The sequence below is a fragment of the Callithrix jacchus genome, chromosome 1 (genome assembly GCF_049354715.1).
Source record: "Callithrix jacchus isolate 240 chromosome 1, calJac240_pri, whole genome shotgun sequence".
NCBI classification, from domain to species: domain Eukaryota; kingdom Metazoa; phylum Chordata; class Mammalia; order Primates; family Cebidae; genus Callithrix; species Callithrix jacchus.
Window position 1 is genome coordinate 44,415,558 of NC_133502.1, and position 14,131 is coordinate 44,429,688.

Here is a 14,131-nt window from a genome sequence, read left to right on the forward strand (position 1 = left end):
CTAATACCTGACCTGCATAATTTAGACAAAATACCTTATTTTATCAATAATATTTAAAGCTGTTTTTATTTTCCAAAGATTACTAAAGTTACATGAAGTAAAAGACATTACAGTTTATATTTGGCTTTCAAAATATTTAAGTGCTTATTTTTGTTTAAGCCAATTAATTAATTAGAGCTCTTTTATTTAAATATTACACATATATAATTACACAGACAGAAAAAAGATTACTACAGTAGTTGTAAGATTTTTCATTCACCAGTTTTTAAATTTCTTAATTGGTTATTGGCTTTAGGCTGGAGTCCTTGGAAGAACAGAGCCAGGAAAGGAGTTTATAATGCCTCCTGTTTTTCCCAAGGTGTTCAGGCTGTTAGAGCTTAAATATCCACTTTTTTTGTTTGTTCGTTTGAGACAGAGTCTCACTCTGTCGCCAGGTGCCAGGCTGGAGTGCAGTGGCACAATCTCAGCTCACTGCAACGTCCGCCTCCCGGATTCAAGCAATTCTCCTGCCTCAGCCTCCCAAGTAGCTGGGACTACAGGCGTATGCCACCACGCACAGCTAATTTTTATATTTTTAGTAGAAACGGGGTTTCACCATGTTGGCCAGGATGGTCTTGATCTCTTGACCTCATGGTCAGCCTGTCTTGGCCTCCCAAAGTGCCTGGATTACAGGCTTGAGCCACCGCTCCTGGCTGAATAACCACTTTTAATTAAGTTGACTTATTACCCAGTTTTAGCCAGGACAAACAGCTGATATTTCTTGCTTTTGTACTTTATCAAAGGTTACCTTGCAGGTGTTCAGAGAAAGGAAAATTTAAGATAGTCCATGAAGGAGAAGAGACAAGACAAAGTTATGCAGATATTAAACCAAAAAGGACTTACTTCCTAAGCAGGAAATCAAACCCAGACCACCAGTGCGAAAGGCCAAAATCGTAGTTGTTGGGCTATAGCACAGGGCAGTTTCTACTACCTTTCCCAGAAGGACACTTTTAAATTGTGGCAGCAAGAGAAATGAGAGAAGAAGCAAAAGCAGAAACCCCTGATGAACCCATTAGATTATCTGAGACTTAATCACTATCATGAGAATAGCATAGGAAAGGTTGGCCCCCATGATTCAATTACCTAACCCTAGGTCCCTCCAACAATGTGTAGGGATTCTGGGAGATAAAATTCAAGTTGAGATTTGGATGGGGGCACAGCCAAACCATATCTATCTATCTATCTATCTATCTATCTATCTATCTATCTATCTATCTATCATCTATCATCTATCTATATCTATCTATCTATCTATCTATCTATCTATCTATCTAATAAAATACATGATATAGAATTTCTCTTTGTTGGGGAACCAACATTATTTGTTTGGTTCTTTTCCTGTTTTAGATTGAAGTAAGTTGTAAAATGTTACCCAGAACAATGATGATCTCTACATTTCACCACTGCAGGCAGAATGGCATGTGTTACTGGGTTACACAGTTATAGTCCTCTCAGATTAATATATACACACAATCTGCTTTATGATTTTTTTCACTCAATACATTCAAATCTGAAAATATAATATTTATAACACACTTTGTGAATTAAGAATTTTAAGATAAAGTATTAATGATAAGGTAAAGCCCAGTGATGCAAAAACCCCACTGTTTTATCAATGCAAAATATGAATTGTTTGGTATGTAAAATATGAATGCAGTTTCCACATCTTTTTCTAGCTCTGAATCTTCAGAACAGTTTCATTTGCCTGAACCTGTTAACTAAAAACTAATACTGAATTTTCTAAGTTTTCATCAAGCAAAAAGAGTTTATTTAAAATTATTCATTAGCAGCTCAGGTACTCAGATGTGTTTTTAGCGACTGAAGATGCACAATTTAAGCATCTTTAGTTGCTACTATCAACTGAGAAAACACAACCAGTAAAAGGCCCAGTATAATATATATCTAAGATGCTCCACTTGTAATGATTGCATTGTTCTTTTAAGGCTTCATTTATTCTTGACAGAAACAATTATGTGAAGTAATTATATCTAAAGTCAGGCAGTGTGCAGTGTTCAATTTGGAAGGTAAAGAGCATTGTTTGACTGTTGTTACCAGGAACATTCCTGATAGAGAACAAATGCTTACATCAATAGGAATCATGCACTTGGTAATTTATTCTTTTATTCGCATATGCTGTTCTCATAATAAGTGCCAGGTTAACCATCTTAAACACAAGGACAAAATTACTAGAATAACATCAATGGGGGAAAGCAATAAAGTAGCAGCTCATCAGTATTTTACTTGCATGGCTTGTTATTTTATAGGGCTTTTTCTTTGCATGATCAAATGTTGCATAATTGACTGGACAGAATTCTTCCACAAGATATCCAAACAAGATTGAAAGGCCAAAATAAACAGGCTAATACTGGGAATTGAAAACAGTTAATTTAACCAGATTCTTGAAATTAAATGAGGTGCTTCTTAGGTATAAGTTATTTATTTTCTCAGAAACAAATGAATTTATTTGTAAAGATATATGATTAGACACAAATTGTTACCTACACTAATAAACAGTTTTCTTGTAGTTTGAAAGAGTTCAAAATTCTTCTGAGTTTATCTACATTTTAAGTCAAACTAATATATGAGCCTTTACTTATATTCAAATAACTCCATATGTGATGCAAGTTTTTAAACAATTTATGGTAAAGGAGAAAATAAAAATATTGAAGAATTTTTCCCTGAATGCATATCTTGTTTCTTTTCCATTCTGTTATACTTGGTAAAGCTACTTAACTGTTAGTGAATTAAGTAATCTATTTTTATTTTATGAGGAAAGCTCATTTTGGTTTAAGAGGTTAAAAAGCATTTTAAAGTTATCTCTATTTATTTAAAGCACTATTCTGTTATAACAAATCAACAATTCTGCATTGTTATGATCTACAGAGTAGCAAGTGTCTCTAAACAATGTCTTGAACATACCATTTTTCCTTCTCAAAAAAGATATTTTTATCTAGTTTATTAAATATGACTAGATGCGGCATATATTTTATTTCATAATAGTATAATAAGGCCTCTTAACACCAAGAGGCACTGGCTAAAATAACCAGATATTGAAATCATTTGTACCTTTGTGTACATCTTTCATCTTAATTCTAAGAGAAAGTAAACAATATTAGTTTTATGATATATGGAATATAATAATAGCTTTTCGGAGATATGCTTCTTCCTGTTATCTGAAAAGATTCTAGATAATTCTGGAAAATGATTCCCAATCCCTTATGTGCGTTGAATACATGTGAGAGACTTTAATTTGGGCTATATAGATTTCCCTGATCCTGAAATTACCTTTAGGAATCTGTGAACTGAAACAGTGTGAAATTTGTTGACCATTATTTTTGTGATGTCAGGGCAAGCAATTTTTTGATCATATCCTCAAAGCCTTATATACCCTAAACATTTATAATATGTATATTTCTGTTGTACTTTTTCAAAGTGAAAAAATGTAAATTCCTCTTAAAAGTGATTATATTTTTGCAAAAAATATGCTAATATTATTTAAATTGATTCTTGAAAGGTAGCAAGAGAGATATTGGAAAGAGAACAGAGAATCTTAAGTATTAGACTATCTCTGGTTGAAAGAATGAAAATAAAATATACAAAAAGACTGCAAGTGTGTACTTCTCTGAGGTATACTTTGTCCCTTCAAAAGGAGAGATGATATGTCAAAAACTATTCCTTTCACATACACAAAAATTTGATGAAAATTTAGATGCTTAGCTAAAAAAAAAGATTAAAAGAAAGATTTAATTGAAATGTTATGCATTGTGAGTATACCTAGATCCGTCATTATTTATTTCCATCAAACCAAGGTAAATATTCATGTTAGGCAATTCCAAATTACCTGTGGTGTAGATAAAAATGTTTCATTTCCTGGATCCAGCACATCTACCCTAAGAGTATTAGGGACATGAAAAAATAAATTTTATCAACATAGGTAAATTTTTCCTTCAAATTAATTCTATAAAACTGCCTAACTGTAATTGTACTAAGATTATGATTATGTAGCTATCTATTTTTTTTATCTATACCCTCTTCCATCTGTAACAAATATTCTTCACTCAGATTCTAACCACATAGTCATTAGTAAAATGAGCATGTTAGGTGAATAGGGGTAGGTATGTGATAACACTTAGCTAGCCCTTGTTGGTAAACACACAGATGAGGTTGTGAGACAAAACAAAGCCTCTCCAGCTGAACTAAGTTATAATATAAAAAATTCAAGCAACAAGAACTCACATTTGTTTGTTTGTTATAGCATAGAAAAACAGAGGAAGTGAGCCAACTGAGAGAAAGATAAACAAAAATTGAAGGAGATATAGAAATGCATCAGAAATAAAGAGACATTTGAAATAATGAATCTATTTTTTGGTTCATATAGAACACCTGACCTTAAATTACATAAACTCCCTCACTTGATTTTCTTGCAATAGTTCTTCTTTTGGCTGAAATTATAATTATTTCTTTAACTGGAATCAACAGAACAATAACTAACCTACCGTTTTTCTGATTTTTAAAGTCAATATTTTTGGGGAAGGATAGTGAAGTGGAAATAAAATCACAAAAGTAACTCTGTGCTTTCTATGTATTCTTACATTTTAATAATTTCAACTTTCATTTTAGATTCAGTAGGTATATGTGTAGGTTTGTTACCTGGCTATATTACAGGATGCTGAGATTTTGGGTACGATTGATCCTGTCACAAAGGTACTGAGCATAGTACCCAATAGTTGGTTCAATAACAAGATATATACAGGAAGAAGTACTGCAGCAACTCTCAGACTTAGGAAGATTGAATATGACATATAAGAAACTGAACTGGCCGGGCATGGTGGCTCAAGCCTGTAGTCCCAGCAATTTGGGAGGCCGAGACAGGTGGATCGCGAGGTTGAGAGATCGAGACCATCCTGGTCAGCATGGTGAAACCCCGTCTCTACTAAAAGTGCAAAAAATTAGCTGGGCATGGTGACACGTGCCTGTAATCTCAGCTACTCGGGAGGCTGAGGCAGGAGAACTGCCTGAACCCAGGAGGCGGAGGTTGCAGTGAGCCGAGATCTCGCCATTGCACTCCAGCCTGGGTAACAAGAGTGAAACTCCGTCTCAAAAAAAAAAAAAAAAAAAAGAAAAAAAAAAAGAAACTGAACTGTATATGCCAGAAATATAAGATTATAGGAATCAATTTCCTTTCCTATAAAACTCCTAAGAAGCAGTAATACGAGGTAATGGGGAAAGAGTGAAAATAAAGTAAATACCAAAAAAAAATTCTTAAAAATCTTGCTTATACTTCTCAATTTATAGGATAGTGAATGGAGGAAATCATATTAGTATATATGATTTGTTCTTCAGTAGAACAAATTTCTTACCACCATGGAGAAATACTACTGACTCATCAGAATGGAACAGGCCAGGAATCTCCATTTTATTTTCTCTCACTCAAGAAGTTTGTATCAGAACACAAAGAATGATTGTTCACATTTGTAATTTTGCAGCATAATGAAATAGAAAATACTTTAAAATTATAAGAAAATAGAAGGCTTTGTTAAGAAAGATGGACATCAACATTTATGTGAAAGAACATCACTTAATATACATTTATTAAGCATCTATTAAATTCAGGACCAGCGTTGGATTCAGTAAGTAGAGTGGGAAGTGAGACTCACTCTTTCACTCTTATATATTTTGTTAGTGAAGAAAATAAAATATTTGACCTTTGTTTATGTTTCACAGTAATAACAAATCTATATGTATGCATCTTATTATTATATCTTATTTTACTTCAAATATACACAGTAAAATGTGTTTAAAATTAATAAAGAAGTAAAGCAGAAATTTGTAGATGGCAGTAAATTATGTGGTGACTGAGGTACATACAGATTGCCTGGTCAAGAAATACTGCAGTAAGAAGTCATATTTATGTTCCCAATAAACTCCCAATCTGTATTAAAGACTATTAGCATGGTGGTCAAAAACAGTACAGTTGGAATAAATGTTCATTTTTTTTTCACTTAGAGGGAAATGGTAATTTCAACTCTAAAAATATTACTGCAAATCAAACTCAGCTCATTATGAATCCATAGAGTTAATCAAAGAACCAAAAAACAAATGGAGGATGAAAGGTAAAAATCAGAGACATCAAGAGCAGGATTACAAATATGAGAGCATCTACCACTAGAAAACTATACTTCCAAGTTAGAGCAAAAATACGCATTTAAAATTGAATAGAACTTTTTTTTTCTTTCTAGAATTTGAAAAATCACACGTGAAACTCTAGGTCAAAGTGGTACACCTCATGCTACAATAAACATATTTATGTTATGATTATTCCTGAGATATATCTTAGTGAGCTCTATGAACTTCAAGGTAAAAAAATCTTTCAAGAATCCAGGCAGAAAAATGCAAGCAACACACAAAGGAGGGAAAACAAACAAAAAACAAAACAAAAAAAAAGAAAAGACATGTGAAGCCAGGCTTTATGAGACGATTCAATACAAGAACTTGTTTTTTTCCAGTTTCTGAAGAGTAAAAGTAGTAATAAAATTTTCAAGTTATGTAAACCCAGACAAGTTATGGTTGATATTACTTTAACAAAAGCTAGTCTTGGGAATATTTTTCAGAACATCTCAAAGAAAATGTGAAAGAGCGTCTGCTGAAAGTGAATTCATCATTTCAAACAAGAAATTATCAAATAGTATAACATAATAAAATTGGAAGAGCAGGAAGATTTTAGAAAGTAGAGTTAAAAAATATTTTGAAAGAGAGAAAAAAAGAAAAGGTCAAACCTATCTTTACACCTATCCTTGAGGAGGTCATCTAATATCATTTGATAGTATGTTTGCATTAATAAGGATGCATACGATCACCCTGATTTTATGTCTGCCCTACCAATAAGTCTTTGGTGACATCTGCCAAGTAACTCAGTTCTGCAATCTATCAGAGCTAATGTCTGGATCCCTTGAATCCTGGAAGCAATAGTTAAATAAATTATTATTCATGGTTTGGCAATAAATTGATTTAACTTAATTCATTTTAAGGGGAAGACAATTTTACCTCATTGATTTTCAAATCTCCTTGTATTCACCTGTTTGTTAAAGACCACTTTATCTCCCTTTAGCTCATTTTTATCTGTAATAAATATTAAGCATTGATAATGGAGGTTTAAGGTATATTGTCTTTTTAATTCAGGGGATAGACGTTTTAAGGTCAATTTTGAATTAATAAATATTATCCCCAACATGTAAACATTAAATGCTCACTTTATAGATTAAAAAGTAGATACTTAGTAGTTTTTATCATAAATATAATAACCCAGAATTTTATTATAAATTCTAAATATTCTGAAACATCATTCTTCTATCTCACAGTCTTCTGTATACATAACCTTTCATCAGGAAACTTCAATAATGCCAAATGAGTTGAAGAATACTATTTTTAAAATGTACTGTTAATAACCAATGATGGTTTATGTACATTATAGTATTTATATTACATTTGCCTAAACATTTATATCATTTTAAATAATTTTTGTAATATGAGTATGCTCTCAGTAAATTTAGTTATAAAAGACAGTTGCTTAATTGTTGAAAAACAGTAAACTATAAGTAATTTAGATTTTTAAAAATATTTGAAAAGAAGATTGCAAGACAGGAAATGATTGACAGAGCAAGGAGAAAGATAGAGGTAGTGGAGAGGCAGTCTTGACATTAGAAAGCACTGGCATCTGGCTGATAGCCTGCACAGGGTCCACTATCCACCCTGAGTGAAGTTAAGAACCTGTGATGGATAATCGTTCTACACCTGACCTTAAATTCATTTGACATTATCTCCAGTGCCCTTTGCTGCTGCTCATGTCCATATATGGACCTAGTTATCAGTCACCTTAGCTTATATCTAGAGATGATATTTCATTATCTGACCACTTCCTCTTACCCTTCTAAGCTTTTTCATTGAACTACTCGGACTTCAACAATTCCAACTTACATGCCACTCTTTTTTGTGAGTGTGGTCAACAATTTGTCTCATTACTTTTTCAGTCGAACTTTTTCACATCTTATCTTTGAAGAAATGCAAATCTCTGCCTTGTCTTGGTCTGTACTCAGGGGGCTAAGCATTGCTAAAGAAAATTGAACAACTCTACACATCAGCATTTTTTCCAATGTGTAGTCAAACATTCTACAGTTCCAACTGCTGTATTTAGTTTGCTCTATTGCCCTTAATCTGTAGCTCTCCCATCCAAGTCCTAACATTGCCAGACCCTGCTTTGCTTCTGAGATCTGATGAGATTTGGTGCATTCAGGGTGGTGTGGCCGTGTCCTTTGTAGGGACATGGATGAACCTGGAAACCATCATTCTCAGCAAACTGACACAAGAACAGAAAATGAAATACCACATGTTCTCACTCATAGGCGGGTGTTAAACAATAAGAACACATGGACACAGGGAGGGGAGCACTACACACTGGGGTCTGTTGGGAGGAAAGTGGGGGGACAGCAGGGGTGGGAGTTGGGGAGAGATAGCATGGGGAGAAATGCCAGGTATAGGTGAAGGGGAGGAAGGCAGCAAATCACACTACTAAGTACCTATGCAACTATCTTGCATATTCTTCACATGTACCCTGAAACCTAAAATGCAATAAAAAATGCAAAAAATTAAAAATATCTATAGCTCTGTCAGATACTTTCTCTATTTCTTAAATACCTATATCTTACCTCTTCATCTTACTACTGATCTTAGTAGATAGCTTCAATATCACAATGCAAAAATAGTGACAAAGAAACACACCCTAAAGGTCATGTAACTAATTGCACAAATTCATAGTCTGCATTTACACTCTCCCTTTCTTCTTTTCTCCCAAATGAAATTGAAAATATATACTCTCTTCATAGCCTGCCAATGCCATCTCTACTTCAAATGCTGTCACCTTCTACCTTCTCAAGCAAGAAAATTTCCCTTTTCTCTCTCTCTCTCTCCTCTCTCTCTCTTTCTCTCCTCTCTCTCTCCTATCTCCTCTCTCTCTCTCTCTCTCTCTCTCTCTCTCTCTCTCTCTCTCTCGTGTGTGTGTGTGTGTGTGTGTGTTTGTGTGTGTGTCTCCCACCTCTGTGGCTTACACTTCTCCCCTTTTGATAAACTTCTGTTTCTCATACAATTTCATTGTTGTTCTCATTACACCACAGAAACTGTTTACATCTAGATTCTAACTAACCACCATATCAGTAATCAAATCACTCCATTCAGTCCTCTTCGTACTTATGTGCTAATAACATTAAGCCTCATTCTCCTATTTCTCCCTTTTGACTCTCTCTTTTCTTTATAGCCATGCCATTAGACTTGCCTGGTTTTTCTTTGACCACTCTAGCAGCTTTTTCCTTGACACTCTTTCCAGAATTATCTTCCTGTTTCACTTTCACAGTTGCTAAGATTCTCCTGGATTATACTCTAGGAACACTTTCCTTCTCTACAAATTTCCCTTGATGACTTTCATTCTATATCTGGTATTCATTAAAAATTATGTATCAATGACTCCCTAATCTAACTCAGGAAACTTTCCTCTCTCCTGAACAATATCCACCTAGATAATACACTTCTCCATAACTACAAAACTAAAATTATTATCTGATTTAACCATTCACCATTTCCTCCACTGCCATCTTCAACAGTAATAAGAAATAAAAATGGATAACTCCATATAACCTACTAGCCGGGCTTAAATCCAGTTGATTTTTTTCTCTTCCCCTCATTCTTACATCCAGTTACCAATTCCTAACTGCATGCTCTAATTCTCTCTCAAGACAACCTAATTCTTTCCATCACCAGAATTCTCACCCTCAGTACTATTGACATATTACGTTACATCTTCAATGCCTCCAATCTGCCCCAAGCTCTGACCATTACATATTATCTCTATCTTGTCACCTGCCTCAACTTTTCTCCTCTCTGTTCTGTAGCAAGATAGCAAGAGCACTAAATCTGGAATCAGAATACTTTTACAACTGAATCCTGCCTGTCCTACTTGTGAGCATGTGAGACTCTGGGAGATGAGGTTACTCACTTCAATGTGTTTTCTTACTTGCAAATATGAATAATGATATTCACTTTATCGTGAACTTATTGGGAAGTTACACAAGATAAAATCTGTATGAAAATGCCTAAATTATGACTCTTGAAATATAATCTATAAGTACTTCCTCTTGCTAACATTATTATTATATTAAAACAGAAATTTCTACATACTGTTTCCTTGCTTATATTTGATCACTGGCTTCTTCTGTTCTTTGGGGAAAATCTCAACTCCTGAAAATACCTAATAAGGCCTTGAAGTTCCCTCAGCCTCCTTGGCTCTCTAGCTTCACAATTGAGGTCTGACTCATTCATGTCATTTGTGTACTCCCCTCAGTGGCTTCTCTGCATCTCTGCATTCTGAAAAGGGACAGGAGAAACTGTTTGAGGCAACAATAATGAGTAAGGCCCTTCAGATAGGAAAACATTAGGCAAAAAAAAAAAAAAAAAAAAAAAACCAGAAAGGAGGCTGTCATGGCTCAAATGTAGTAAGTAAGAATAATAATAAAGATTCTGTCAAATTTATAGACAGCTTCGAAATCATTGAAAACTTTTAGGTCAAGAATTCTCACCCTCAGCAATATTGATGTGTTAGACCAGATAATGACTTGTTGTGGGGGACCACTCTGCGTATTTTAGGATGTTTCACAGTATCACAGCCCCTTCTCCCTGGATAACAGTAGCTCCTTTCCAACTATCAAAAACATCCCCACATATTGCCAAATGTCTCATAGGATGCAAAATCACCCTTGGTTGACAATTATTGTTATAGGCTAAAGAGTATGATATTTTTAAATCTAGAAGGGTGGAAAAAAGACCACGAAAAATTCTAAGGAACAGTTTGACATGTTCTAATTTACATTTTATAAAAATCACTTTGACAGTGAGGTTGGAGAAGCTTTCCACATAAACGTTGAGCCCTTCTAGATTGGTAATAAGATTCAATGATTTATTATGAATCAGGTGCTGTATCCTCAATTAACAAAAAGAATATCAAGGAAGTCCCCTTGAAGTGAAGAGACAGTAGCACAGAGATAAGGAGCACTGTGGCAGTTTGCAGAAATCTCAAAGGAAGAGACAAAAGTGTATTTAACTGAAGGCGATAGGAATGATTATACAGGAGAAGCAGTGGAGTGGTTTGATAATACAGTCCCTGCTCTTTGCAGAGGTACTGAGGTTCCAGAAAGCCCTTCACTAGAGAATGCTAAAGAACAATTTCTTTTATCCTGTGGGGAAGAACTGCCCACTTGTCCCAAAGTGAAGATGTGAAGGTTGGCTGTGCAGTTTGTTTACATTGAACTGGGATTCCTGTGGGTGTAGCAAAAAGCTCGCGAGTTCAAAAATAGGAAGAATATTAAAAAGGATTTAGGTGGCTGGGTGCAGTGGCTCATGCCTGTTTTCCCAGCACTTTGGGAGGCTGAGGCAGGCGGATCACCTGAGGTCAGGAGTTCAAGACCAGCCTGGCCAAGATGGTGAAACCCCATCTCTACTAAAAATACAAAAATTAGCTGGGCATGGTGGCGGACACCTATAATCCCAGCTACTCTGGAGGCTGAGGCAGGAGGATTGCTTGAACCAGGGAGGTGGAGGCTGCAGTGGGTGGAGATCACACCACTGGACTCCAGCCTGGGTGACAGAGCGAGATTCCAGTCTCAAAAAGAAAAAAAAAAAAGGAATTTAGAGCAATGCATTGATGAGACTAATTGGTAGATAGTTTAGGATTGATTTTATATTGTCACTAAAATGCAAATATGGTAATATTATTTGCATTTTAGTGACTCTGGCTTCCATTACCCTCAGGGTAAAAGTAAACTCCCTCTTGTGGTTTATGCAGCCTGAATATGCTGAGTCACACTTACCTCTATAGTTCCCAGTCATTTCATAAGTGCCTTAGAACTTTTGCACTTCCTTCAATTTCCTTAAGTTTACATTTAGTGAGAGGGAGCATATTAAATTAAAAAGCAACTTAATGTTAAGTAAGATAAAAATTGAGAATGGTGAATTGGTGAGTACCTATTTTCTATTTAAAACAAGGAGATCAGGGAAAATTTTAATGTCAAGTGATACTTGAAAGTGAAGACAAGGCCAGCCTGCCTACTCCTTGGGGCACCTGTGTCCCAGCATTATTAGAAGCAAGACTGTGTGGAAGATGGGGCTAGCCTAAGGCTGGATTATCTTGTAAAGATCAAATAGCCAGAACCCGTAGAAAAGTAGTTGATAGTGAATAAAGAATCATGAGTTTAAAAATGGTATTCACACAAGGATATTCAGAATCAATGAAAGCTCAGCTCAGCATCTGTTCTTTCTTTTTATAGCTTTATTGCTCTTTAAAATTATACATTTAGTGTGTTTTGAGTTGTTATTGTTGCAATTTTATGTTTTAATACGCAACTAGGTCATATCTCTATTAGATCAGAACTCAAAGCTCCTTCCCTGACTATTGCTCAGCCAAGTACCTAGACTTAACTAGCTTCTTCCCTAATATTTGTTACTATACAATGCTATTTAAGGTCATAAAAGGTCTACAATTAACTAAACTATAAATTATAGTGTTTATTATAATTTAGATATTTTATATGTAATAACTGCAATGCTTGTGAAGGTGAAAAGAATATTTTATATAAATTTCCCGGTGTCCCCATTCAAATCTCATCTTGAATTGTAGCTCCCATAATGCCCATGTGTCACTGAGGAACCCAGTGGGAGGTAATTGAATCAGAGTGGTTTTTTTTCCTCCTGTGCTGTTTTCCTGATAGTGAATAAGTCTCATGAAATCTGTTGGTTTTATAAGGGGAAGTTGCCCTGCACATGCCCTCTTGCCTGCCACCATGTAAGACATGCTTTACTTCTCCTTTGTCTTCTGCCATGATTGTGAAGCCTCCCCAGCCATGTGGTACTGAAAGTTCATTAAACCTCTTTTTTCTTTATAAATTTCCCAGTCTTGAGTAATTCTTCATAGTAGCATGAAAATAGACTAATACAGTAGTATAATACTGTAATACTATAATACTTTTTTGGGGGGGGTTAGCTGTTTATTTACAAACTGGGCACAGGGGGGTGTCAGGGGCTGGTGGACCCAGGCCACTTCTTCTTTCTCCGCCTGGTTTGGAGAGCTCCTTGGGTCTGCTCCAAATCCGAAGCTTCTGCTTGGCAGCTGCCTCCAAGGATGCCCAAAGTTCATCTGTCTCTGTGTCTTCTAGGGGCACGTTGTTGGGTTCTTGAGGTTCTTGGGACTCATCCTCCCAGTTGTCCCTGTCTGACAGGAGGAGGCAGTTCAATTGAGACTTGAGATAAACCTTATGTGCCAGACCCCGTGGATTCTGGATCCTGTGTATCCTCAAGACTCTGTCCAAGCCACAGGAGGCTAGTAGAGGCTTGGAAGGGTGGCACTGCAACCCACAGACGCTGCCTGCCAGCCCCTTCAGACAGCCCAGTAGACGCCCTTGCCGAAGGTCAATTTCTGCCAGCTGCCCATGAATGTTTCCCACAATCACTGAGTTGCCTCCAGGAGTGAGGGTCATAGCTGTCAGTGGGTACTCTCCATAGGTGGTCTCTAGGACTGGCCAGCGCTGAGGGGAGGCTGGATCATAGACACGAATCTGGTGGTACCCTGCACAGGTGACAAGCTTATGTGATCCTGGGAGAAACTGTATGCCCTGGTCCCAGATGGGAACTCGCAGGTCTAGCCAGTCATTCCGCACGTTCTTGGCCCTAAACACAGGTTCCTCAGAGCCCTGCAGGTCCCACATCTTCAAGGCATTCTCTTTCCCACCTGTGGCAACCATATGGGGGTGGGCTGGGTCTTGGCGCATCCTGTATGAAGACACTAAGAAATAATTTAAGAAAATTTTAAGAAATAATTTAAGAAAAATGAAGAGATAATTTAAACAAAAATATCCAGATTGTTTATGGCTATAAATCTAGAATACTAGAGGGCCAAAATTTAACTCAGATCTCCAAAATTTATACTAATATCATTACATTCCACAGCCCTTTTTTTATATAGACAAGTGTTCACCTTTAGAAACACATAGTGAAATTT

At 35.9% G+C, this 14,131-nt stretch overlaps 1 long non-coding RNA gene and 1 pseudogene across 7 annotated transcripts in view; one reads left to right on the forward strand and one right to left on the reverse strand.

Moving 5' to 3' along the window:
- The window catches only part of LOC118152959 (uncharacterized), a 328,047-nt gene that overhangs the window by 106,542 nt on the left and 207,374 nt on the right, over positions 1-14,131 (forward strand). The gene's annotated exons all lie outside the window — the stretch shown is intronic.
- LOC100385024 (WD repeat-containing protein 74 pseudogene) lies at positions 13,096-13,909 on the reverse strand (annotated as a pseudogene).